The sequence below is a fragment of the Pangasianodon hypophthalmus genome, chromosome 1, assembly GCF_027358585.1.
Source record: "Pangasianodon hypophthalmus isolate fPanHyp1 chromosome 1, fPanHyp1.pri, whole genome shotgun sequence".
In the NCBI taxonomy this organism is placed as follows: domain Eukaryota; kingdom Metazoa; phylum Chordata; class Actinopteri; order Siluriformes; family Pangasiidae; genus Pangasianodon; species Pangasianodon hypophthalmus.
Window position 1 is genome coordinate 9,958,875 of NC_069710.1, and position 24,582 is coordinate 9,983,456.

A 24,582-nucleotide genomic window follows, 5' to 3' on the forward strand; every position below is an offset into this window, starting at 1 on the left:
AATGAATGGGAACGAATGGCTATCTCTATAAGTGATTAGGAGCTAGTAATCTGGCTCAGGGCAAAGACCAGAACAATAGGAACAGCTAGAGTGAAGTAAGTGACAGAACTCCAGACCCACAGCCAATTCCAACATGGCTTAAACAGTCAGTGAGTCAGTGACTGAGTGAATGAAGGAATGAATGAATGGGAACGAATGGCTATCTCTATAAGTGATTGGGAACTAGTAATCTGGCTCAGGGTAAGGTACCTTGAGCACCCTGCCTCCACCCTGATATCTTTTATAGCTCCTGCCAATGAAAAAAGGCAAAGTACCCTATGGTACTTTAAAAAAAAAAAAAAACAAAAAAAAAAACAGATGTAAATTGTAATTGGTTCAGCACTGCTCAGTGGAAAAAGGAGGGGGCAAAATAGGTCTTAATGGAATCTGTAGCCCATATCTGACTCTAAACAAATCCTACATCTATAGCTGCTGCTCTGCCTTTTTGCAATAGCTATCAAAGCCATCAAGGTGTACGAGGTCGGCACAAGCCACCTCACCCTGGGCCAGCTTTCTAGCTTTCCAAAAGAGTTTCGGAGGCCTGGGCCTTCTTGGTTTGTAGCTCAGGTTTCTCTTTATTCACACGTAAATCTTTCACCTTTTACTAAAGATTTCTGTGGGGTGGAATGTTGATGAGTTCTACTTATTTATCTGGGCTGTCCTGTTGCAAAGCTGGCCTAAGAGATGGCCAAGGCTCTGTTGGGGATGGAGTCTAAGTGAGGGAATCTATGAATAAATAAATAATTAAACCGGTAAGAGCCTTACTTTTTTTCCCCCACGTCCAAGGCTGGCAAATCAACCGCTACCACCCATTGTCTACATTGGTTCTTTCTCTAGGAACACCACAAAGACCAGAACAATAGGGACGGCTAGAGTGAAGTACAAGACAGAACCCCAGACCCACAGCTAGTTCCAACATGGCTTAAACAGTCAGTGACTGAGTGAATGAATGAATGGGAACGAATGGCTATCTCTATAAATGATTGGGAGCTAGTAATCTGGCTCAGGGCAAAGACCAGAACAATAGGAACAGCTAGAGTGAAGTAAGTGACAGAACTCCAGACCCACAGCCAATTCCAACATGGCTTAAACAGTCAGTGAGTCAGTGACTGAGCGAATGAATGAATGAATGGGAACGAATGGCTATCTCTATAAGTGATTGGGAACTAGTAATCTGGCTCAGGGTAAGGTACCTTGAGCACCCTGCCTCCACCCTGATATCTTTTATAGCTCCTGCCAATGAAAAAAGGCAAAGTACCCTATGGTACTTTAAAAAAAAAAAAAAAAAAAAAAAAAACAGATGTAAATTGTAATTGGTTCAGCACTGCTCAGTGGAAAAAGGAGGGGGCAAAATAGGTCTTAATGCAATCTGTAGCCCATATCTGACTCTAAACAAATCCTACATCTATAGCTGCTGCTCTGCCTTTTTGCAATAGCTATCAAAGCCATCAAGGTGTACGAGGTCGGCACAAGCCACCTCACCCTGGGCCAGCTTTCTAGCTTTCCAAAAGAGTTTCGGAGGCCTGGGCCTTCTTGGTTTGTAGCGCAGGTTTCTCTTTATTCACACGTAAATCTTTCACCTTTTACTAAAGATTTCTGTGGGGTGGAATGTTGATGAGTTCTACTTATTTATCTGGGCTGTCCTGTTGCAAAGCTGGCCGTTTCGTGGTTTGGCCTAAGAGATGGCCAAGGCTCTGTTGGGGATGGAGTCTAAGTGAGGGAATCTATGAATAAATAAATAAGTAAACAGGTAAGAGCCTTACTTTTTTTTCGCCACATCCAAGGCTGGCAAATCAACCGCTACCACCCATTGTCTACATTGGTTCTTTCTCTAGGAACACCACAAAGACCAGAACAATAGGGACGGCTAGAGTGAAGTACAAGACAGAACCCCAGACCCACAGCTAGTTCCAACATGGCTTAAACAGTCAGTGACTGAGTGAATGAATGAATGGGAACGAATGGCTATCTCTATAAATGATTGGGAGCTAGTAATCTGGCTCAGGGCAAAGACCAGAACAATAGGAACAGCTAGAGTGAAGTAAGTGACAGAACTCCAGACCCACAGCCAATTCCAACATGGCTTAAACAGTCAGTGAGTCAGTGACTGAGTGAATGAAGGAATGAATGAATGGGAACGAATGGCTATCTCTATAAGTGATTGGGAACTAGTAATCTGGCTCAGGGTAAGGTACCTTGAGCACCCTGCCTCCACCCTGATATCTTTTATAGCTCCTGCCAATGAAAAAAGGCAAAGTACCCTATGGTACTTTAAAAAAAAAAAAAAACAAAAAAAAAACAGATGTAAATTGTAATTGGTTCAGCACTGCTCAGTGGAAAAAGGAGGGGGCAAAATAGGTCTTAATGGAATCTGTAGCCCATATCTGACTCTAAACAAATCCTACATCTATAGCTGCTGCTCTGCCTTTTTGCAATAGCTATCAAAGCCATCAAGGTGTACGAGGTCGGCACAAGCCACCTCACCCTGGGCCAGCTTTCTAGCTTTCCAAAAGAGTTTCGGAGGCCTGGGCCTTCTTGGTTTGTAGCTCAGGTTTCTCTTTATTCACACGTAAATCTTTCACCTTTTACTAAAGATTTCTGTGGGGTGGAATGTTGATGAGTTCTACTTATTTATCTGGGCTGTCCTGTTGCAAAGCTGGCCTAAGAGATGGCCAAGGCTCTGTTGGGGATGGAGTCTAAGTGAGGGAATCTATGAATAAATAAATAATTAAACCGGTAAGAGCCTTACTTTTTTTCCCCCACGTCCAAGGCTGGCAAATCAACCGCTACCACCCATTGTCTACATTGGTTCTTTCTCTAGGAACACCACAAAGACCAGAACAATAGGGACGGCTAGAGTGAAGTACAAGACAGAACCCCAGACCCACAGCTAGTTCCAACATGGCTTAAACAGTCAGTGACTGAGTGAATGAATGAATGGGAACGAATGGCTATCTCTATAAATGATTGGGAGCTAGTAATCTGGCTCAGGGCAAAGACCAGAACAATAGGAACAGCTAGAGTGAAGTAAGTGACAGAACTCCAGACCCACAGCCAATTCCAACATGGCTTAAACAGTCAGTGAGTCAGTGACTGAGCGAATGAATGAATGAATGGGAACGAATGGCTATCTCTATAAGTGATTGGGAACTAGTAATCTGGCTCAGGGTAAGGTACCTTGAGCACCCTGCCTCCACCCTGATATCTTTTATAGCTCCTGCCAAAGAAAAAAGGCAAAGCACCCTATGGTTCTTTCTCTAGGAACACCGCAAAGACCAGAACAATAGGAACAGCTAGAGTGAAGTAAGTGACAGAACTCCAGACCCACAGCCAATTCCAACATGGCTTAAACAGTCAGTGAGTCAGTGACTGAGCGAATGAATGAATGAATGGGAACGAATGGCTATCTCTATAAGTGATTGGGAACTAGTAATCTGGCTCAGGGTAAGGTACCTTGAGCACCCTGCCTCCACCCTGATATCTTTTATAGCTCCTGCCAATGAAAAAAGGCAAAGTACCCTATGGTACTTTAAAAAAAAAAAAAAAAAAAAAAACAGATGTAAATTGTAATTGGTTCAGCACTGCTCAGTGGAAAAAGGAGGGGGCAAAATAGGTCTTAATGCAATCTGTAGCCCATATCTGACTCTAAACAAATCCTACATCTATAGCTGCTGCTCTGCCTTTTTGCAATAGCTATCAAAGCCATCAAGGTGTACGAGGTCGGCACAAGCCACCTCACCCTGGGCCAGCTTTCTAGCTTTCCAAAAGAGTTTCGGAGGCCTGGGCCTTCTTGGTTTGTAGCTCAGGTTTCTCTTTATTCACACGTAAATCTTTCACCTTTTGCTAAAGATTTCTGTGGGGTGGAATGTTGATGAGTTCTACTTATTTATCTGGGCTGTCCTGTTGCAAAGCTGGCCGTTTCGTGGTTTGGCCTAAGAGATGGCCAAGGCTCTGTTGGGGATGGAGTCTAAGTGAGGGAATCTATGAATAAATAAATAAGTAAACAGGTAAGAGCCTTACTTTTTTTTCGCCACATCCAAGGCTGGCAAATCAACCGCTACCACCCATTGTCTACATTGGTTCTTTCTCTAGGAACACCGCAAAGACCAGAACAATAGGGACGGCTAGAGTGAAGTACAAGACAGAACCCCAGACCCACAGCTAGTTCCAACATGGCTTAAACAGTCAGTGACTGAGTGAATGAATGAATGGGAACGAATGGCTATCTCTATAAGTGATTAGGAGCTAGTAATCTGGCTCAGGGCAAAGACCAGAACAATAGGAACAGCTAGAGTGAAGTAAGTGACAGAACTCCAGACCCACAGCCAATTCCAACATGGCTTAAACAGTCAGTGAGTCAGTGACTGAGTGAATGAAGGAATGAATGAATGGGAACGAATGGCTATCTCTATAAGTGATTGGGAACTAGTAATCTGGCTCAGGGTAAGGTACCTTGAGCACCCTGCCTCCACCCTGATATCTTTTATAGCTCCTGCCAATGAAAAAAGGCAAAGTACCCTATGGTACTTTAAAAAAAAAAAAAAACAAAAAAAAAACAGATGTAAATTGTAATTGGTTCAGCACTGCTCAGTGGAAAAAGGAGGGGGCAAAATAGGTCTTAATGGAATCTGTAGCCCATATCTGACTCTAAACAAATCCTACATCTATAGCTGCTGCTCTGCCTTTTTGCAATAGCTATCAAAGCCATCAAGGTGTACGAGGTCGGCACAAGCCACCTCACCCTGGGCCAGCTTTCTAGCTTTCCAAAAGAGTTTCGGAGGCCTGGGCCTTCTTGGTTTGTAGCTCAGGTTTCTCTTTATTCACACGTAAATCTTTCACCTTTTACTAAAGATTTCTGTGGGGTGGAATGTTGATGAGTTCTACTTATTTATCTGGGCTGTCCTGTTGCAAAGCTGGCCTAAGAGATGGCCAAGGCTCTGTTGGGGATGGAGTCTAAGTGAGGGAATCTATGAATAAATAAATAATTAAACCGGTAAGAGCCTTACTTTTTTTCCCCCACGTCCAAGGCTGGCAAATCAACCGCTACCACCCATTGTCTACATTGGTTCTTTCTCTAGGAACACCACAAAGACCAGAACAATAGGGACGGCTAGAGTGAAGTACAAGACAGAACCCCAGACCCACAGCTAGTTCCAACATGGCTTAAACAGTCAGTGACTGAGTGAATGAATGAATGGGAACGAATGGCTATCTCTATAAATGATTGGGAGCTAGTAATCTGGCTCAGGGCAAAGACCAGAACAATAGGAACAGCTAGAGTGAAGTAAGTGACAGAACTCCAGACCCACAGCCAATTCCAACATGGCTTAAACAGTCAGTGAGTCAGTGACTGAGCGAATGAATGAATGAATGGGAACGAATGGCTATCTCTATAAGTGATTGGGAACTAGTAATCTGGCTCAGGGTAAGGTACCTTGAGCACCCTGCCTCCACCCTGATATCTTTTATAGCTCCTGCCAATGAAAAAAGGCAAAGTACCCTATGGTACTTTAAAAAAAAAAAAAAAAAAAAAAAAAACAGATGTAAATTGTAATTGGTTCAGCACTGCTCAGTGGAAAAAGGAGGGGGCAAAATAGGTCTTAATGCAATCTGTAGCCCATATCTGACTCTAAACAAATCCTACATCTATAGCTGCTGCTCTGCCTTTTTGCAATAGCTATCAAAGCCATCAAGGTGTACGAGGTCGGCACAAGCCACCTCACCCTGGGCCAGCTTTCTAGCTTTCCAAAAGAGTTTCGGAGGCCTGGGCCTTCTTGGTTTGTAGCGCAGGTTTCTCTTTATTCACACGTAAATCTTTCACCTTTTACTAAAGATTTCTGTGGGGTGGAATGTTGATGAGTTCTACTTATTTATCTGGGCTGTCCTGTTGCAAAGCTGGCCGTTTCGTGGTTTGGCCTAAGAGATGGCCAAGGCTCTGTTGGGGATGGAGTCTAAGTGAGGGAATCTATGAATAAATAAATAAGTAAACAGGTAAGAGCCTTACTTTTTTTTCGCCACATCCAAGGCTGGCAAATCAACCGCTACCACCCATTGTCTACATTGGTTCTTTCTCTAGGAACACAGCAAAGACCAGAACAATAGGGACGGCTAGAGTGAAGTACAAGACAGAACCCCAGACCCACAGCTAGTTCCAACATGGCTTAAACAGTCAGTGACTGAGTGAATGAATGAATGGGAACGAATGGCTATCTCTATAAGTGATTAGGAGCTAGTAATCTGGCTCAGGGCAAAGACCAGAACAATAGGAACAGCTAGAGTGAAGTAAGTGACAGAACTCCAGACCCACAGCCAATTCCAACATGGCTTAAACAGTCAGTGAGTCAGTGACTGAGTGAATGAAGGAATGAATGAATGGGAACGAATGGCTATCTCTATAAGTGATTGGGAACTAGTAATCTGGCTCAGGGTAAGGTACCTTGAGCACCCTGCCTCCACCCTGATATCTTTTATAGCTCCTGCCAAAGAAAAAAGGCAAAGCACCCTATGGTTCTTTCTCTAGGAACACCGCAAAGACCAGAACAATAGGAACAGCTTGAGTGAAGTAAGTGACAGAACTCCAGACCCACAGCCAATTCCAACATGGCTTAAACAGTCAGTGAGTCAGTGACTGAGTGAATGAAGGAATGAATGAATGGGAACGAATGGCTATCTCTATAAGTGATTGGGAACTAGTAATCTGGCTCAGGGTAAGGTACCTTGAGCACCCTGCCTCCACCCTGATATCTTTTATAGCTCCTGCCAATGAAAAAAGGCAAAGTACCCTATGGTACTTTAAAAAAAAAAAAAAACAAAAAAAAAAACAGATGTAAATTGTAATTGGTTCAGCACTGCTCAGTGGAAAAAGGAGGGGGCAAAATAGGTCTTAATGCAATCTGTAGCCCATATCTGACTCTAAACAAATCCTACATCTATAGCTGCTGCTCTGCCTTTTTGCAATAGCTATCAAAGCCATCAAGGTGTACGAGGTCGGCACAAGCCACCTCACCCTGGGCCAGCTTTCTAGCTTTCCAAAAGAGTTTCGGAGGCCTGGGCCTTCTTGGTTTGTAGCTCAGGTTTCTCTTTATTCACACGTAAATCTTTCACCTTTTACTAAAGATTTCTGTGGGGTGGAATGTTGATGAGTTCTACTTATTTATCTGGGCTGTCCTGTTGCAAAGCTGGCCGTTTCGTGGTTTGGCCTAAGAGATGGCCAAGGCTCTGTTGGGGATGGAGTCTAAGTGAGGGAATCTATGAATAAATAAATAAGTAAACAGGTAAGAGCCTTACTTTTTTTTCGCCACATCCAAGGCTGGCAAATCAACCGCTACCACCCATTGTCTACATTGGTTCTTTCTCTAGGAACACCGCAAAGACCAGAACAATAGGGACGGCTAGAGTGAAGTACAAGACAGAACCCCAGACCCACAGCTAGTTCCAACATGGCTTAAACAGTCAGTGACTGAGTGAATGAATGAATGGGAACGAATGGCTATCTCTATAAGTGATTAGGAGCTAGTAATCTGGCTCAGGGCAAAGACCAGAACAATAGGAACAGCTAGAGTGAAGTAAGTGACAGAACTCCAGACCCACAGCCAATTCCAACATGGCTTAAACAGTCAGTGAGTCAGTGACTGAGTGAATGAAGGAATGAATGAATGGGAACGAATGGCTATCTCTATAAGTGATTGGGAACTAGTAATCTGGCTCAGGGTAAGGTACCTTGAGCACCCTGCCTCCACCCTGATATCTTTTATAGCTCCTGCCAATGAAAAAAGGCAAAGTACCCTATGGTACTTTAAAAAAAAAAAAAAACAAAAAAAAAACAGATGTAAATTGTAATTGGTTCAGCACTGCTCAGTGGAAAAAGGAGGGGGCAAAATAGGTCTTAATGCAATCTGTAGCCCATATCTGACTCTAAACAAATCCTACATCTATAGCTGCTGCTCTGCCTTTTTGCAATAGCTATCAAAGCCATCAAGGTGTACGAGGTCGGCACAAGCCACCTCACCCTGGGCCAGCTTTCTAGCTTTCCAAAAGAGTTTCGGAGGCCTGGGCCTTCTTGGTTTGTAGCTCAGGTTTCTCTTTATTCACACGTAAATCTTTCACCTTTTACTAAAGATTTCTGTGGGGTGGAATGTTGATGAGTTCTACTTATTTATCTGGGCTGTCCTGTTGCAAAGCTGGCCTAAGAGATGGCCAAGGCTCTGTTGGGGATGGAGTCTAAGTGAGGGAATCTATGAATAAATAAGTAAACAGGTAAGAGCCTTACTTTTTTTTCGCCACATCCAAGGCTGGCAAATCAACCGCTACCACCCATTGTCTACATTGGTTCTTTCTCTAGGAACACCGCAAAGACCAGAACAATAGGGACGGCTAGAGTGAAGTACAAGACAGAACCCCAGACCCACAGCTAGTTCCAACATGGCTTAAACAGTCAGTGACTGAGTGAATGAATGAATGGGAACGAATGGCTATCTCTATAAGTGATTAGGAGCTAGTAATCTGGCTCAGGGCAAAGACCAGAACAATAGGAACAGCTAGAGTGAAGTAAGTGACAGAACTCCAGACCCACAGCCAATTCCAACATGGCTTAAACAGTCAGTGAGTCAGTGACTGAGTGAATGAAGGAATGAATGAATGGGAACGAATGGCTATCTCTATAAGTGATTGGGAACTAGTAATCTGGCTCAGGGTAAGGTACCTTGAGCACCCTGCCTCCACCCTGATATCTTTTATAGCTCCTGCCAATGAAAAAAGGCAAAGTACCCTATGGTACTTTAAAAAAAAAAAAAAACAAAAAAAAAAACAGATGTAAATTGTAATTGGTTCAGCACTGCTCAGTGGAAAAAGGAGGGGGCAAAATAGGTCTTAATGCAATCTGTAGCCCATATCTGACTCTAAACAAATCCTACATCTATAGCTGCTGCTCTGCCTTTTTGCAATAGCTATCAAAGCCATCAAGGTGTACGAGGTCGGCACAAGCCACCTCACCCTGGGCCAGCTTTCTAGCTTTCCAAAAGAGTTTCGGAGGCCTGGGCCTTCTTGGTTTGTAGCTCAGGTTTCTCTTTATTCACACGTAAATCTTTCACCTTTTACTAAAGATTTCTGTGGGGTGGAATGTTGATGAGTTCTACTTATTTATCTGGGCTGTCCTGTTGCAAAGCTGACCGTTTCGTGGTTTGGCCTAAGAGATGGCCAAGGCTCTGTTAGGGATGGAGTCTAAGTGAGGGAATCTATGAATAAATAAGTAAACAGGTAAGAGCCTTACTTTTTTTTCGCCACATCCAAGGCTGGCAAATCAACCGCTACCACCCATTGTCTACATTGGTTCTTTCTCTAGGAACACCGCAAAGACCAGAACAATAGGGACGGCTAGAGTGAAGTACAAGACAGAACCCCAGACCCACAGCTAGTTCCAACATGGCTTAAACAGTCAGTGACTGAGTGAATGAATGAATGGGAACGAATGGCTATCTCTATAAGTGATTAGGAGCTAGTAATCTGGCTCAGGGCAAAGACCAGAACAATAGGAACAGCTAGAGTGAAGTAAGTGACAGAACTCCAGACCCACAGCCAATTCCAACATGGCTTAAACAGTCAGTGAGTCAGTGACTGAGTGAATGAAGGAATGAATGAATGGGAACGAATGGCTATCTCTATAAGTGATTGGGAACTAGTAATCTGGCTCAGGGTAAGGTACCTTGAGCACCCTGCCTCCACCCTGATATCTTTTATAGCTCCTGCCAATGAAAAAAGGCAAAGTACCCTATGGTACTTTAAAAAAAAAAAAAAAAAAAAAAAAAAAACAGATGTAAATTGTAATTGGTTCAGCACTGCTCAGTGGAAAAAGGAGGGGGCAAAATAGGTCTTAATGCAATCTGTAGCCCATATCTGACTCTAAACAAATCCTACATCTATAGCTGCTGCTCTGCCTTTTTGCAATAGCTATCAAAGCCATCAAGGTGTACGAGGTCGGCACAAGCCACCTCACCCTGGGCCAGCTTTCTAGCTTTCCAAAAGAGTTTCGGAGGCCTGGGCCTTCTTGGTTTGTAGCTCAGGTTTCTCTTTATTCACACGTAAATCTTTCACCTTTTACTAAAGATTTCTGTGGGGTGGAATGTTGATGAGTTCTACTTATTTATCTGGGCTGTCCTGTTGCAAAGCTGGCCTAAGAGATGGCCAAGGCTCTGTTGGGGATGGAGTCTAAGTGAGGGAATCTATGAATAAATAAATAATTAAACAGGTAAGAGTCTTACTTTTTTTCCCCCACGTCCAAGGCTGGCAAATCAACCGCTACCACCCATTGTCTACATTGGTTCTTTCTCTAGGAACACCACAAAGACCAGAACAATAGGGACGGCTAGAGTGAAGTACAAGACAGAACCCCAGACCCACAGCTAGTTCCAACATGGCTTAAACAGTCAGTGACTGAGTGAATGAATGAATGGGAACGAATGGCTATCTCTATAAGTGATTGGGAGCTAGTAATCTGGCTCAGGGCAAAGACCAGAACAATAGGAACAGCTAGAGTGAAGTAAGTGACAGAACTCCAGACCCACAGCCAATTCCAACATGGCTTAAACAGTCAGTGAGTCAGTGACTGAGCGAATGAATGAATGAATGGAAACGAATGGCTATCTCTATAAGTGATTGGGAACTAGTAATCTGGCTCAGGGTAAGGTACCTTGAGCACCCTGCCTCCACCCTGATATCTTTTATAGCTCCTGCCAAAGAAAAAAGGCAAAGCACCCTATGGTTCTTTCTCTAGGAACACCGCAAAGACCAGAACAATAGGAACAGCTAGAGTGAAGTAAGTGACAGAACTCCAGACCCACAGCCAATTCCAACATGGCTTAAACAGTCAGTGAGTCAGTGACTGAGTGAATGAATGAATGAATGAATGGGAACGACTGGCTATCTCTATAAGTGATTGGGAACTAGTAATCTGGCTCAGGGTAAGGTACCTTGAGCACCCTGCCTCCACCCTGATATCTTTTATAGCTCCTGCCAATGAAAAAAGGCAAAGTACCCTATGGTACTTTAAAAAAAAAAAAAAACAAAAAAAAAAACAGATGTAAATTGTAATTGGTTCAGCACTGCTCAGTGGAAAAAGGAGGGGGCAAAATAGGTCTTAATGCAATCTGTAGCCCATATCTGACTCTAAACAAATCCTACATCTATAGCTGCTGCTCTGCCTTTTTGCAATAGCTATCAAAGCCATCAAGGTGTACGAGGTCGGCACAAGCCACCTCACCCTGGGCCAGCTTTCTAGCTTTCCAAAAGAGTTTCGGAGGCCTGGGCCTTCTTGGTTTGTAGCTCAGGTTTCTCTTTATTCACACGTAAATCTTTCACCTTTTACTAAAGATTTCTGTGGGGTGGAATGTTGATGAGTTCTACTTATTTATCTGGGCTGTCCTGTTGCAAAGCTGACCGTTTCGTGGTTTGGCCTAAGAGATGGCCAAGGCTCTGTTAGGGATGGAGTCTAAGTGAGGGAATCTATGAATAAATAAGTAAACAGGTAAGAGCCTTACTTTTTTTTCGCCACATCCAAGGCTGGCAAATCAACCGCTACCACCCATTGTCTACATTGGTTCTTTCTCTAGGAACACCGCAAAGACCAGAACAATAGGGACGGCTAGAGTGAAGTACAAGACAGAACCCCAGACCCACAGCTAGTTCCAACATGGCTTAAACAGTCAGTGACTGAGTGAATGAATGAATGGGAACGAATGGCTATCTCTATAAGTGATTAGGAGCTAGTAATCTGGCTCAGGGCAAAGACCAGAACAATAGGAACAGCTAGAGTGAAGTAAGTGACAGAACTCCAGACCCACAGCCAATTCCAACATGGCTTAAACAGTCAGTGAGTCAGTGACTGAGTGAATGAAGGAATGAATGAATGGGAACGAATGGCTATCTCTATAAGTGATTGGGAACTAGTAATCTGGCTCAGGGTAAGGTACCTTGAGCACCCTGCCTCCACCCTGATATCTTTTATAGCTCCTGCCAATGAAAAAAGGCAAAGTACCCTATGGTACTTTAAAAAAAAAAAAAAAAAAAAAAAAAAACAGATGTAAATTGTAATTGGTTCAGCACTGCTCAGTGGAAAAAGGAGGGGGCAAAATAGGTCTTAATGCAATCTGTAGCCCATATCTGACTCTAAACAAATCCTACATCTATAGCTGCTGCTCTGCCTTTTTGCAATAGCTATCAAAGCCATCAAGGTGTACGAGGTCGGCACAAGCCACCTCACCCTGGGCCAGCTTTCTAGCTTTCCAAAAGAGTTTCGGAGGCCTGGGCCTTCTTGGTTTGTAGCTCAGGTTTCTCTTTATTCACACGTAAATCTTTCACCTTTTACTAAAGATTTCTGTGGGGTGGAATGTTGATGAGTTCTACTTATTTATCTGGGCTGTCCTGTTGCAAAGCTGGCCTAAGAGATGGCCAAGGCTCTGTTGGGGATGGAGTCTAAGTGAGGGAATCTATGAATAAATAAATAATTAAACAGGTAAGAGTCTTACTTTTTTTCCCCCACGTCCAAGGCTGGCAAATCAACCGCTACCACCCATTGTCTACATTGGTTCTTTCTCTAGGAACACCACAAAGACCAGAACAATAGGGACGGCTAGAGTGAAGTACAAGACAGAACCCCAGACCCACAGCTAGTTCCAACATGGCTTAAACAGTCAGTGACTGAGTGAATGAATGAATGGGAACGAATGGCTATCTCTATAAGTGATTGGGAGCTAGTAATCTGGCTCAGGGCAAAGACCAGAACAATAGGAACAGCTAGAGTGAAGTAAGTGACAGAACTCCAGACCCACAGCCAATTCCAACATGGCTTAAACAGTCAGTGAGTCAGTGACTGAGCGAATGAATGAATGAATGGAAACGAATGGCTATCTCTATAAGTGATTGGGAACTAGTAATCTGGCTCAGGGTAAGGTACCTTGAGCACCCTGCCTCCACCCTGATATCTTTTATAGCTCCTGCCAAAGAAAAAAGGCAAAGCACCCTATGGTTCTTTCTCTAGGAACACCGCAAAGACCAGAACAATAGGAACAGCTAGAGTGAAGTAAGTGACAGAACTCCAGACCCACAGCCAATTCCAACATGGCTTAAACAGTCAGTGAGTCAGTGACTGAGTGAATGAATGAATGAATGAATGAATGGGAACGACTGGCTATCTCTATAAGTGATTGGGAACTAGTAATCTGGCTCAGGGTAAGGTACCTTGAGCACCCTGCCTCCACCCTGATATCTTTTATAGCTCCTGCCAATGAAAAAAGGCAAAGTACCCTATGGTACTTTAAAAAAAAAAAAAAACAAAAAAAAAAACAGATGTAAATTGTAATTGGTTCAGCACTGCTCAGTGGAAAAAGGAGGGGGCAAAATAGGTCTTAATGCAATCTGTAGCCCATATCTGACTCTAAACAAATCCTACATCTATAGCTGCTGCTCTGCCTTTTTGCAATAGCTATCAAAGCCATCAAGGTGTACGAGGTCGGCACAAGCCACCTCACCCTGGGCCAGCTTTCTAGCTTTCCAAAAGAGTTTCGGAGGCCTGGGCCTTCTTGGTTTGTAGCTCAGGTTTCTCTTTATTCACACGTAAATCTTTCACCTTTTACTAAAGATTTCTGTGGGGTGGAATGTTGATGAGTTCTACTTATTTATCTGGGCTGTCCTGTTGCAAAGCTGGCCTAAGAGATGGCCAAGGCTCTGTTGGGGATGGAGTCTAAGTGAGGGAATCTATGAATAAATAAATAATTAAACAGGTAAGAGTCTTACTTTTTTTCCCCCACGTCCAAGGCTGGCAAATCAACCGCTACCACCCATTGTCTACATTGGTTCTTTCTCTAGGAACACCACAAAGACCAGAACAATAGGGACGGCTAGAGTGAAGTACAAGACAGAACCCCAGACCCACAGCTAGTTCCAACATGGCTTAAACAGTCAGTGACTGAGTGAATGAATGAATGGGAACGAATGGCTATCTCTATAAGTGATTGGGAGCTAGTAATCTGGCTCAGGGCAAAGACCAGAACAATAGGAACAGCTAGAGTGAAGTAAGTGACAGAACTCCAGACCCACAGCCAATTCCAACATGGCTTAAACAGTCAGTGAGTCAGTGACTGAGCGAATGAATGAATGAATGGAAACGAATGGCTATCTCTATAAGTGATTGGGAACTAGTAATCTGGCTCAGGGTAAGGTACCTTGAGCACCCTGCCTCCACCCTGATATCTTTTATAGCTCCTGCCAAAGAAAAAAGGCAAAGCACCCTATGGTTCTTTCTCTAGGAACACCGCAAAGACCAGAACAATAGGAACAGCTAGAGTGAAGTAAGTGACAGAACTCCAGACCCACAGCCAATTCCAACATGGCTTAAACAGTCAGTGAGTCAGTGACTGAGTGAATGAATGAATGAATGAATGGGAACGACTGGCTATCTCTATAAGTGATTGGGAACTAGTAATCTGGCTCAGGGTAAGGTACCTTGAGCACCCTGCCTCCACCCTGATATCTTTTATAGCTCCTGCCAATGAAAAAAGGCAAAGTACCCTATGGTACTTTAAAAAAAAAAAAAAACAAAAAAAAAAACAGATGTAAATTGTAATTGGTTCAGCACTGCTCAGTGGAAAAAGGAGGGGGCAAAATAGGTCTTAATGCAATCTGTAGCCCATATCTGACTCTAAACAAATCCTACATCTATAGCTGCTGCTCTGCCTTTTTGCAATAGCTATCAAAGCCATCAAGGTGTACGAGGTCGGCACAAGCCACCTCACCCTGGGCCAGCTTTCTAGCTTTCCAAAAGAGTTTCGGAGGCCTGGGCCTTCTTGGTTTGTAGCTCAGGTTTCTCTTTATTCACACGTAAATCTTTCACCTTTTACTAAAGATTTCTGTGGGGTGGAATGTTGATGAGTTCTACTTATTTATCTGGGCTGTCCTGTTGCAAAGCTGACCGTTTCGTGGTTTGGCCTAAGAGATGGCCAAGGCTCTGTTAGGGATGGAGTCTAAGTGAGGGAATCTATGAATAAATAAGTAAACAGGTAAGAGCCTTACTTTTTTTTCGCCACATCCAAGGCTGGCAAATCAACCGCTACCACCCATTGTCTACATTGGTTCTTTCTCTAGGAACACCGCAAAGACCAGAACAATAGGGACGGCTAGAGTGAAGTACAAGACAGAACCCCAGACCCACAGCTAGTTCCAACATGGCTTAAACAGTCAGTGACTGAGTGAATGAATGAATGGGAACGAATGGCTATCTCTATAAGTGATTAGGAGCTAGTAATCTGGCTCAGGGCAAAGACCAGAACAATAGGAACAGCTAGAGTGAAGTAAGTGACAGAACTCCAGACCCACAGCCAATTCCAACATGGCTTAAACAGTCAGTGAGTCAGTGACTGAGTGAATGAAGGAATGAATGAATGGGAACGAATGGCTATCTCTATAAGTGATTGGGAACTAGTAATCTGGCTCAGGGTAAGGTACCTTGAGCACCCTGCCTCCACCCTGATATCTTTTATAGCTCCTGCCAATGAAAAAAGGCAAAGTACCCTATGGTACTTTAAAAAAAAAAAAAAAAAAAAAAAAAAAACAGATGTAAATTGTAATTGGTTCAGCACTGCTCAGTGGAAAAAGGAGGGGGCAAAATAGGTCTTAATGCAATCTGTAGCCCATATCTGACTCTAAACAAATCCTACATCTATAGCTGCTGCTCTGCCTTTTTGCAATAGCTATCAAAGCCATCAAGGTGTACGAGGTCGGCACAAGCCACCTCACCCTGGGCCAGCTTTCTAGCTTTCCAAAAGAGTTTCGGAGGCCTGGGCCTTCTTGGTTTGTAGCTCAGGTTTCTCTTTATTCACACGTAAATCTTTCACCTTTTACTAAAGATTTCTGTGGGGTGGAATGTTGATGAGTTCTACTTATTTATCTGGGCTGTCCTGTTGCAAAGCTGGCCTAAGAGATGGCCAAGGCTCTGTTGGGGATGGAGTCTAAGTGAGGGAATCTATGAATAAATAAATAATTAAACAGGTAAGAGTCTTACTTTTTTTCCCCCACGTCCAAGGCTGGCAAATCAACCGCTACCACCCATTGTCTACATTGGTTCTTTCTCTAGGAACACCACAAAGACCAGAACAATAGGGACGGCTAGAGTGAAGTACAAGACAGAACCCCAGACCCACAGCTAGTTCCAACATGGCTTAAACAGTCAGTGACTGAGTGAATGAATGAATGGGAACGAATGGCTATCTCTATAAGTGATTGGGAGCTAGTAATCTGGCTCAGGGCAAAGACCAGAACAATAGGAACAGCTAGAGTGAAGTAAGTGACAGAACTCCAGACCCACAGCCAATTCCAACATGGCTTAAACAGTCAGTGAGTCAGTGACTGAGCGAATGAATGAATGAATGGAAACGAATGGCTATCTCTATAAGTGATTGGGAACTAGTAATCTGGCTCAGGGTAAGGTACCTTGAGCACCCTGCCTCCACCCTGATATCTTTTATAGCTCCTGCCAAAGAAAAAAGGCAAAGCACCCTATGGTTCTTTCTCTAGGAACACCGCAAAGACCAGAACAATAGGAACAGCTAGAGTGAAGTAAGTGACAGAACTCCAGACCCACAGCCAATTCCAACATGGCTTAAACAGTCAGTGAGTCAGTGACTGAGTGAATGAATGAATGAATGAATGAATGGGAACGACTGGCTATCTCTATAAGTGATTGGGAACTAGTAATCTGGCTCAGGGTAAGGTACCTTGAGCACCCTGCCTCCACCCTGATATCTTTTATAGCTCCTGCCAATGAAAAAAGGCAAAGTACCCTATGGTACTTTAAAAAAAAAAAAAAACAAAAAAAAAAACAGATGTAAATTGTAATTGGTTCAGCACTGCTCAGTGGAAAAAGGAGGGGGCAAAATAGGTCTTAATGCAATCTGTAGCCCATATCTGACTCTAAACAAATCCTACATCTATAGCTGCTGCTCTGCCTTTTTGCAATAGCTATCAAAGCCATCAAGGTGTACGAGGTCGGCACAAGCCACCTCACCCTGGGCCAGCTTTCTAGCTTTCCAAAAGAGTTTCGGAGGCCTGGGCCTTCTTGGTTTGTAGCTCAGGTTTCTCTTTATTCACACGTAAATCTTTCACCTTTTACTAAAGATTTCTGTGGGGTGGAATGTTGATGAGTTCTACTTATTTATCTGGGCTGTCCTGTTGCAAAGCTGGCCGTTTCGTGGTTTGGCCTAAGAGATGGCCAAGGCTCTGTTGGGGATGGAGTCTAAGTGAGGGAATCTATGAATAAATAAATAAGTAAACAGGTAAGAGCCTTACTTTTTTTTCGCCACATCCAAGGCTGGCAAATCAACCGCTACCACCCATTGTCTACATTGGTTCTTTCTCTAGGAACACCGCAAAGACCAGAACAATAGGGACGGCTAGAGTGAAGTACAAGACAGAACCCCAGACCCACAGCTAGTTCCAACATGGCTTAAACAGTCAGTGACTGAGTGAATGAATGAATGGGAACGAATGGCTATCTCTATAAGTGATTAGGAGCTAGTAATCTGGCTCAGGGCAAAGACCAGAACAATAGGAACAGCTAGAGTGAAGTAAGTGACAGAACTCCAGACCCACAGCCAATTCCAACATGGCTTAAACAGTCAGTGAGTCAGTGACTGAGTGAATGAAGGAATGAATGAATTGGAACGAATGGCTATCTCTATAAGTGATTGGGAACTAGTAATCTGGCTCAGGGTAAGGTACCTTGAGCACCCTGCCTCCACCCTGATATCTTTTATAGCTCCTGCCAATGAAAAAAGGCAAAGTACCCTATGGTACTTTAAAAAAAAAAAAAAAAAAAAAAAAAACAGATGTAAATTGTAATTGGTTCAGCACTGCTCAGTGGAAAAAGGAGGGGGCAAAATAGGTCTTAATGCAATCTGTAGCCCATATCTGACTCTAAACAAATCCTACATCTATAGCTGCTGCTCTGCCTTTTTGCAATAGCTATCAAAGCCATCAAGGTGTACGAGGTCGGCACAAGCCACCTCACCCTGGGCCAGCTTTCTAGCTTTCCAAAAGAGTTTCGGAGGCCTGGGCCTTCTTGGTTTGTAGCTCAGGTTTCTCTTTATTCACACGTAAATCTTTCACCTTTTACTAAAGATTTCTGTGGGGTGGAATGTTGATGAGTTCTACTTATTTATCTGGGCTGTCCTGTTGCAAAGCTGGCCTAAGAGATGGCCAAGGCTCTGTTGGGGATGGAGTCTAAGTGAGGGAATCTATGAATAAATAAGTAAACAGGTAAGAGCCTTACTTTTTTTTCGCCACATCCAAGGCTGGCAAATCAACCGCTACCACCCATTGTCTACATTGGTTCTTTCTCTAGGAACACCGCAAAGACCAGAACAATAGGGACGGCTAGAGTGAAGTACAAGACAGAACCCCAGACCCACAGCTAGTTCCAACATGGCTTAAACAGTCAGTGACTGAGTGAATGAATGAATGGGAACGAATGGCTATCTCTATAAGTGATTAGGAGCTAGTAATCTGGCTCAGGGCAAAGACCAGAACAATAGGAACAGCTAGAGTGAAGTAAGTGACAGAACTCCAGACCCACAGCCAATTCCAACATGGCTTAAACAGTCAGTGAGTCAGTGACTGAGTGAATGAAGGAATGAATGAATGGGAACGAATGGCTATCTCTATAAGTGATTGGGAACTAGTAATCTGGCTCAGGGTAAGGTACCTTGAGCACCCTGCCTCCACCCTGATATCTTTTATAGCTCCTGCCAATGAAAAAAGGCAAAGTACATGGTACTTTAAAAAAAAAACAAAACAAAAAAAAAACAGATGTAAATTGTAATTGGTTCAGCACTGCTCAGTGGAAAAAGGAGGGGGCAAAATAGGTCTTAATGCAATCTGTAGCCCATATCTGACTCTAAACAAATCCTACATCTATAGCTGCTGCTCTGCCTTTTTGCAATAGCTATCAAAGCCATCAAGGTGTACGAGGTCGGCACAAGCCACCTCACCCTGGGCCAGCTTTCTAGCTTTCCAAAAGAGTTTCGGAGGCCTGGGCCTTCTTGGTTTGTAGCTCAGGTTTCTCTTTATTCACACGTAAATCTTTCACCTTTTACTAAAGATTTCTGTGGGGTGGAATGTTGATGAGTTCTACTTATTTATCTGGGCTGTCCTGTTGCAAAGCTGGCCTAAGAGATGGCCAAGGCTCTGTTGGGGATGGAGTCTAAGTGAGGGAATCTATGAATAAATAAATAATTAAACAGGTAAGAGCCTTACTTTTTTTCCCCCACGTCCAAGGCTGGCAAATCAACCGCTACCACCCATTGTCTACATTGGTTCTTTCTCTAGGAACACCACAAAGACCAGAACAATAGGGACGGCTAGAGTGAAGTACAAGACAGAACCCCAGACCCACAGCTAGTTCCAACATGGCTTAAACAGTCAGTGACTGAGTGAATGAATGAATGGGAACGAATGGCTATCTCTATAAATGATTGGGAGCTAGTAATCTGGCTCAGGGCAAAGACCAGAACAATAGGAACAGCTAGAGTGAAGTAAGTGACAGAACTCCAGACCCACAGCCAATTCCAACATGGCTTAAACAGTCAGTGAGTCAGTGACTCAGTGACTGAGCGAACGAATGAATGAATGGGAACGAATGGCTATCTCTATAAGTGATTGGGAACTAGTAATCTGGCTCAGGGTAAGGTACCTTGAGCACCCTGCCTCCACCCTGATATCTTTTATAGCTCCTGCCAAAGAAAAAAGGCAAAGCACCCTATGGTTCTTTCTCTAGGAACACCGCAAAGACCAGAACAATAGGAACAGCTTGAATGAAGTAAGTGACAGAACTCCAGACCCACAGCCAATTCCAACATGGCTTAAACAGTCAGTGAGTCAGTGACTGAGTGAATGAAGGAATGAATGAATGGGAACGAATGGCTATCTCTATAAGTGATTGGGAACTAGTAATCTGGCTCAGGGTAAGGTACCTTGAGCACCCTGCCTCCACCCTGATATCTTTTATAGCTCCTGCCAATGAAAAAAGGCAAAGTACCCTATGGTACTTTAAAAAAAAAAAAAAAAAAAAAAAAAAACAGATGTAAATTGTAATTGGTTCAGCACTGCTCAGTGGAAAAAGGAGGGGGCAAAATAGGTCTTAATGCAATCTGTAGCCCATATCTGACTCTAAACAAATCCTACATCTATAGCTGCTGCTCTGCCTTTTTGCAATAGCTATCAAAGCCATCAAGGTGTACGAGGTCGGCACAAGCCACCTCACCCTGGGCCAGCTTTCTAGCTTTCCAAAAGAGTTTCGGAGGCCTGGGCCTTCTTGGTTTGTAGCTCAGGTTTCTCTTTATTCACACGTAAATCTTTCACCTTTTACTAAAGATTTCTGTGGGGTGGAATGTTGATGAGTTCTACTTATTTATCTGGGCTGTCCTGTTGCAAAGCTGACCGTTTCGTGGTTTGGCCTAAGAGATGGCCAAGGCTCTGTTAGGGATGGAGTCTAAGTGAGGGAATCTATGAATAAATAAGTAAACAGGTAAGAGCCTTACTTTTTTTTCGCCACATCCAAGGCTGGCAAATCAACCGCTACCACCCATTGTCTACATTGGTTCTTTCTCTAGGAACACCGCAAAGACCAGAACAATAGGGACGGCTAGAGTGAAGTACAAGACAGAACCCCAGACCCACAGCTAGTTCCAACATGGCTTAAACAGTCAGTGACTGAGTGAATGAATGAATGAATGGGAACGAATGGCTATCTCTATAAGTGATTAGGAGCTAGTAATCTGGCTCAGGGCAAAGACCAGAACAATAGGAACAGCTAGAGTGAAGTAAGTGACAGAACTCCAGACCCACAGCCAATTCCAACATGGCTTAAACAGGCAGTGAGTCAGTGACTGAGTGAATGAAGGAATGAATGAATGGGAACGAATGGCTATCTCTATAAGTGATTGGGAACTAGTAATCTGGCTCAGGGTAAGGTACCTTGAGCACCCTGCCTCCACCCTGATATCTTTTATAGCTCCTGCCAATGAAAAAAAGGCAAAGTACCCTATGGTACTTTAAAAAAAAAAAAACAGATGTAAATTGTAATTGGTTCAGCACTGCTCAGTGGAAAAAGGAGGGGGCAAAATAGGTCTTAATGCAATCTGTAGCCCATATCTGACTCTAAACAAATCCTACATCTATAGCTGCTGCTCTGCCTTTTTGCAATAGCTATCAAAGCCATCAAGGTGTACGAGGTCGGCACAAGCCACCTCACCCTGGGCCAGCTTTCTAGCTTTCCAAAAGAGTTTCGGAGGCCTGGGCCTTCTTGGTTTGTAGCTCAGGTTTCTCTTTATTCACACGTAAATCTTTCACCTTTTACTAAAGATTTCTGTGGGGTGGAATGTTGATGAGTTCTACTTATTTATCTGGGCTGTCCTGTTGCAAAGCTGGCCGTTTCGTGGTTTGGCCTAAGAGATGGCCAAGGCTCTGTTGGGGATGGAGTCTAAGTGAGGGAATCTATGAATAAATAAATAAGTAAACAGGTAAGAGCCTTACTTTTTTTTCGCCACATCCAAGGCTGGCAAATCAACCGCTACCACCCATTGTCTACATTGGTTCTTTCTCTAGGAACACCGCAAAGACCAGAACAATAGGGACGGCTAGAGTGAAGTACAAGACAGAACCCCAGACCCACAGCTAGTTCCAACATGGCTTAAACAGTCAGTGACTGAGTGAATGAATGAATGGGAACGAATGGCTATCTCTATAAGTGATTAGGAGCTAGTAATCTGGCTCAGGGCAAAGACCAGAACAATAGGAACAGCTAGAGTGAAGTAAGTGACAGAACTCCAGACCCACAGCCAATTCCAACATGGCTTAAACAGTCAGTGAGTCAGTGACTGAGTGAATGAAGGAATGAATGAATGGGAACGAATGGCTATCTCTATAAGTGATTGGGAACTAGTAATCTGGCTCAGGGTAAGGTACCTTGAGCACCCTGCCTCCACCCTGATATCTTTTATAGCTCCTGCCAATGAAAAAAGGCAAAGTACCCTATGGTACTTTAAAAAAACAAAAAAACAAAAAAAAAACAGATGTAAATTGTAATTGGTTCAGCACTGCTCAGTGGAAAAAGGAGGGGGCAAAATAGGTCTTAATGCAATCTGTAGCCCATATCTGACTCTAAACAAATCCTACATCTATAGCTGCTGCTCTGCCTTTTTGCAATAGCTATCAAAGCCATCAAGGTGTACGAGGTCGGCACAAGCCACCTCACCCTGGGCCAGCTTTCTAGCTTTCCAAAAGAGTTTCGGAGGCCTGGGCCTTCTTGGTTTGTAGCTCAGGTTTCTCTTTATTCACACGTAAATCTTTCACCTTTTACTAAAGATTTCTGTGGGGTGGAATGTTGATGAGTTCTACTTATTTATCTGGGCTGTCCTGTTGCAAAGCTGACCGTTTCGTGGTTTGGCCTAAGAGATGGCCAAGGCTCTGTTAGGGATGGAGTCTAAGTGAGGGAATCTATGAATAAATAAGTAAACAGGTAAGAGCCTTACTTTTTTTTCGCCACATCCAAGGCTGGCAAATCAACCGCTACCACCCATTGTCTACATTGGTTCTTTCTCTAGGAACACCGCAAAGACCAGAACAATAGGGACGGCTAGAGTGAAGTACAAGACAGAACCCCAGACCCACAGCTAGTTCCAACATGGCTTAAACAGTCAGTGACTGAGTGAATGAATGAATGGGAACGAATGGCTATCTCTATAAGTGATTAGGAGCTAGTAATCTGGCTCAGGGCAAAGACCAGAACAATAGGAACAGCTAGAGTGAAGTAAGTGACAGAACTCCAGACCCACAGCCAATTCCAACATGGCTTAAACAGTCAGTGAGTCAGTGACTGAGTGAATGAAGGAATGAATGAATGGGAACGAATGGCTATCTCTATAAGTGATTGGGAACTAGTAATCTGGCTCAGGGTAAGGTACCTTGAGCACCCTGCCTCCACCCTGATATCTTTTATAGCTCCTGCCAATGAAAAAAAGGCAAAGTACCCTATGGTACTTTAAAAAAAAAAAAACAGATGTAAATTGTAATTGGTTCAGCACTGCTCAGTGGAAAAAGGAGGGGGCAAAATAGGTCTTAATGCAATCTGTAGCCCATATCTGACTCTAAACAAATCCTACATCTATAGCTGCTGCTCTGCCTTTTTGCAATAGCTATCAAAGCCATCAAGGTGTACGAGGTCGGCACAAGCCACCTCACCCTGGGCCAGCTTTCTAGCTTTCCAAAAGAGTTTCGGAGGCCTGGGCCTTCTTGGTTTGTAGCTCAGGTTTCTCTTTATTCACACGTAAAGCTTTCACCTTTTACTAAAGATTTCTGTGGGGTGGAATGTTGATGAGTTCTACTTATTTATCTGGGCTGTCCTGTTGCAAAGCTGGCCTAAGAGATGGCCAAGGCTCTGTTGGGGATGGAGTCTAAGTGAGGGAATCTATGAATAAATAAGTAAACAGGTAAGAGCCTTACTTTTTTTTCGCCACATCCAAGGCTGGCAAATCAACCGCTACCACCCATTGTCTACATTGGTTCTTTCTCTAGGAACACCGCAAAGACCAGAACAATAGGGACGGCTAGAGTGAAGTACAAGACAGAACCCCAGACCCACAGCTAGTTCCAACATGGCTTAAACAGTCAGTGACTGAGTGAATGAATGAATGGGAACGAATGGCTATCTCTATAAGTGATTAGGAGCTAGTAATCTGGCTCAGGGCAAAGACCAGAACAATAGGAACAGCTAGAGTGAAGTAAGTGACAGAACTCCAGACCCACAGCCAATTCCAACATGGCTTAAACAGTCAGTGAGTCAGTGACTGAGTGAATGAAGGAATGAATGAATGGGAACGAATGGCTATCTCTATAAGTGATTGGGAACTAGTAATCTGGCTCAGGGTAAGGTACCTTGAGCACCCTGCCTCCACCCTGATATCTTTTATAGCTCCTGCCAATGAAAAAAGGCAAAGGTACTTTAAAAAAAAAAAAAAAAAAAAAAAAAAACAGATGTAAATTGTAATTGGTTCAGCACTGCTCAGTGGAAAAAGGAGGGGGCAAAATAGGTCTTAATGCAATCTGTAGCCCATATCTGACTCTAAACAAATCCTACATCTATAGCTGCTGCTCTGCCTTTTTGCAATAGCTATCAAAGCCATCAAGGTGTACGAGGTCGGCACAAGCCACCTCACCCTGGGCCAGCTTTCTAGCTTTCCAAAAGAGTTTCGGAGGCCTGGGCCTTCTTGGTTTGTAGCTCAGGTTTCTCTTTATTCACACGTAAATCTTTCACCTTTTACTAAAGATTTCTGTGGGGTGGAATGTTGATGAGTTCTACTTATTTATCTGGGCTGTCCTGTTGCAAAGCTGGCCGTTTCGTGGTTTGGCCTAAGAGATGGCCAAGGCTCTGTTGGGGATGGAGTCTAAGTGAGGGAATCTATGAATAAATAAATAAGTAAACAGGTAAGAGCCTTACTTTTTTTT

General features: G+C 43.5%; 23 non-coding genes across 23 annotated transcripts; all 23 read left to right on the top strand.

Annotated features, from left to right (window-relative positions):
* Positions 1 to 598: 598 nt before the first annotated feature.
* Positions 599 to 712, top strand: LOC128320708 (U5 spliceosomal RNA). Its single transcript, XR_008304282.1, has one exon. It is a non-coding gene; the product is annotated as a U5 spliceosomal RNA (small nuclear RNA).
* An 868-nt stretch (positions 713 to 1,580) lies between these two features.
* On the top strand, positions 1,581 to 1,694 carry LOC128320855 (U5 spliceosomal RNA). The gene has a single exon (XR_008304441.1). It is a non-coding gene; the product is annotated as a U5 spliceosomal RNA (small nuclear RNA).
* An 888-nt stretch (positions 1,695 to 2,582) lies between these two features.
* Positions 2,583 to 2,696, top strand: LOC128320709 (U5 spliceosomal RNA). Its single transcript, XR_008304284.1, has one exon. It is a non-coding gene; the product is annotated as a U5 spliceosomal RNA (small nuclear RNA).
* A 1,141-nt stretch (positions 2,697 to 3,837) lies between these two features.
* On the top strand, positions 3,838 to 3,951 carry LOC128320852 (U5 spliceosomal RNA). Its single transcript, XR_008304438.1, has one exon. It is a non-coding gene; the product is annotated as a U5 spliceosomal RNA (small nuclear RNA).
* Positions 3,952 to 4,839: 888 nt separating this feature from the next.
* LOC128320711 (U5 spliceosomal RNA) lies at positions 4,840 to 4,953 on the top strand. The gene has a single exon (XR_008304285.1). It is a non-coding gene; the product is annotated as a U5 spliceosomal RNA (small nuclear RNA).
* Positions 4,954 to 5,821: 868 nt separating this feature from the next.
* On the top strand, positions 5,822 to 5,935 carry LOC128320856 (U5 spliceosomal RNA). The gene has a single exon (XR_008304447.1). It is a non-coding gene; the product is annotated as a U5 spliceosomal RNA (small nuclear RNA).
* Positions 5,936 to 7,104: 1,169 nt separating this feature from the next.
* On the top strand, positions 7,105 to 7,218 carry LOC128320712 (U5 spliceosomal RNA). Its single transcript, XR_008304286.1, has one exon. It is a non-coding gene; the product is annotated as a U5 spliceosomal RNA (small nuclear RNA).
* Positions 7,219 to 8,106: 888 nt separating this feature from the next.
* Positions 8,107 to 8,220, top strand: LOC128320713 (U5 spliceosomal RNA). The gene has a single exon (XR_008304287.1). It is a non-coding gene; the product is annotated as a U5 spliceosomal RNA (small nuclear RNA).
* Positions 8,221 to 9,089: 869 nt separating this feature from the next.
* LOC128320714 (U5 spliceosomal RNA) lies at positions 9,090 to 9,203 on the top strand. Its single transcript, XR_008304288.1, has one exon. It is a non-coding gene; the product is annotated as a U5 spliceosomal RNA (small nuclear RNA).
* Positions 9,204 to 10,089: 886 nt separating this feature from the next.
* On the top strand, positions 10,090 to 10,203 carry LOC128320716 (U5 spliceosomal RNA). Its single transcript, XR_008304290.1, has one exon. It is a non-coding gene; the product is annotated as a U5 spliceosomal RNA (small nuclear RNA).
* A 1,149-nt stretch (positions 10,204 to 11,352) lies between these two features.
* LOC128320717 (U5 spliceosomal RNA) lies at positions 11,353 to 11,466 on the top strand. The gene has a single exon (XR_008304291.1). It is a non-coding gene; the product is annotated as a U5 spliceosomal RNA (small nuclear RNA).
* An 885-nt stretch (positions 11,467 to 12,351) lies between these two features.
* On the top strand, positions 12,352 to 12,465 carry LOC128320718 (U5 spliceosomal RNA). Its single transcript, XR_008304292.1, has one exon. It is a non-coding gene; the product is annotated as a U5 spliceosomal RNA (small nuclear RNA).
* Positions 12,466 to 13,618: 1,153 nt separating this feature from the next.
* Positions 13,619 to 13,732, top strand: LOC128320719 (U5 spliceosomal RNA). The gene has a single exon (XR_008304293.1). It is a non-coding gene; the product is annotated as a U5 spliceosomal RNA (small nuclear RNA).
* Positions 13,733 to 14,881: 1,149 nt separating this feature from the next.
* Positions 14,882 to 14,995, top strand: LOC128320720 (U5 spliceosomal RNA). The gene has a single exon (XR_008304294.1). It is a non-coding gene; the product is annotated as a U5 spliceosomal RNA (small nuclear RNA).
* An 886-nt stretch (positions 14,996 to 15,881) lies between these two features.
* On the top strand, positions 15,882 to 15,995 carry LOC128320721 (U5 spliceosomal RNA). The gene has a single exon (XR_008304295.1). It is a non-coding gene; the product is annotated as a U5 spliceosomal RNA (small nuclear RNA).
* A 1,153-nt stretch (positions 15,996 to 17,148) lies between these two features.
* On the top strand, positions 17,149 to 17,262 carry LOC128320722 (U5 spliceosomal RNA). The gene has a single exon (XR_008304296.1). It is a non-coding gene; the product is annotated as a U5 spliceosomal RNA (small nuclear RNA).
* An 888-nt stretch (positions 17,263 to 18,150) lies between these two features.
* Positions 18,151 to 18,264, top strand: LOC128320723 (U5 spliceosomal RNA). Its single transcript, XR_008304297.1, has one exon. It is a non-coding gene; the product is annotated as a U5 spliceosomal RNA (small nuclear RNA).
* An 865-nt stretch (positions 18,265 to 19,129) lies between these two features.
* LOC128320724 (U5 spliceosomal RNA) lies at positions 19,130 to 19,243 on the top strand. The gene has a single exon (XR_008304298.1). It is a non-coding gene; the product is annotated as a U5 spliceosomal RNA (small nuclear RNA).
* Positions 19,244 to 20,400: 1,157 nt separating this feature from the next.
* Positions 20,401 to 20,514, top strand: LOC128320725 (U5 spliceosomal RNA). The gene has a single exon (XR_008304302.1). It is a non-coding gene; the product is annotated as a U5 spliceosomal RNA (small nuclear RNA).
* An 876-nt stretch (positions 20,515 to 21,390) lies between these two features.
* LOC128320727 (U5 spliceosomal RNA) lies at positions 21,391 to 21,504 on the top strand. Its single transcript, XR_008304305.1, has one exon. It is a non-coding gene; the product is annotated as a U5 spliceosomal RNA (small nuclear RNA).
* Positions 21,505 to 22,392: 888 nt separating this feature from the next.
* On the top strand, positions 22,393 to 22,506 carry LOC128320728 (U5 spliceosomal RNA). Its single transcript, XR_008304306.1, has one exon. It is a non-coding gene; the product is annotated as a U5 spliceosomal RNA (small nuclear RNA).
* An 872-nt stretch (positions 22,507 to 23,378) lies between these two features.
* Positions 23,379 to 23,492, top strand: LOC128320868 (U5 spliceosomal RNA). Its single transcript, XR_008304462.1, has one exon. It is a non-coding gene; the product is annotated as a U5 spliceosomal RNA (small nuclear RNA).
* An 860-nt stretch (positions 23,493 to 24,352) lies between these two features.
* LOC128320729 (U5 spliceosomal RNA) lies at positions 24,353 to 24,466 on the top strand. The gene has a single exon (XR_008304308.1). It is a non-coding gene; the product is annotated as a U5 spliceosomal RNA (small nuclear RNA).
* The last annotated feature ends 116 nt before the right edge of the window (positions 24,467 to 24,582 follow it).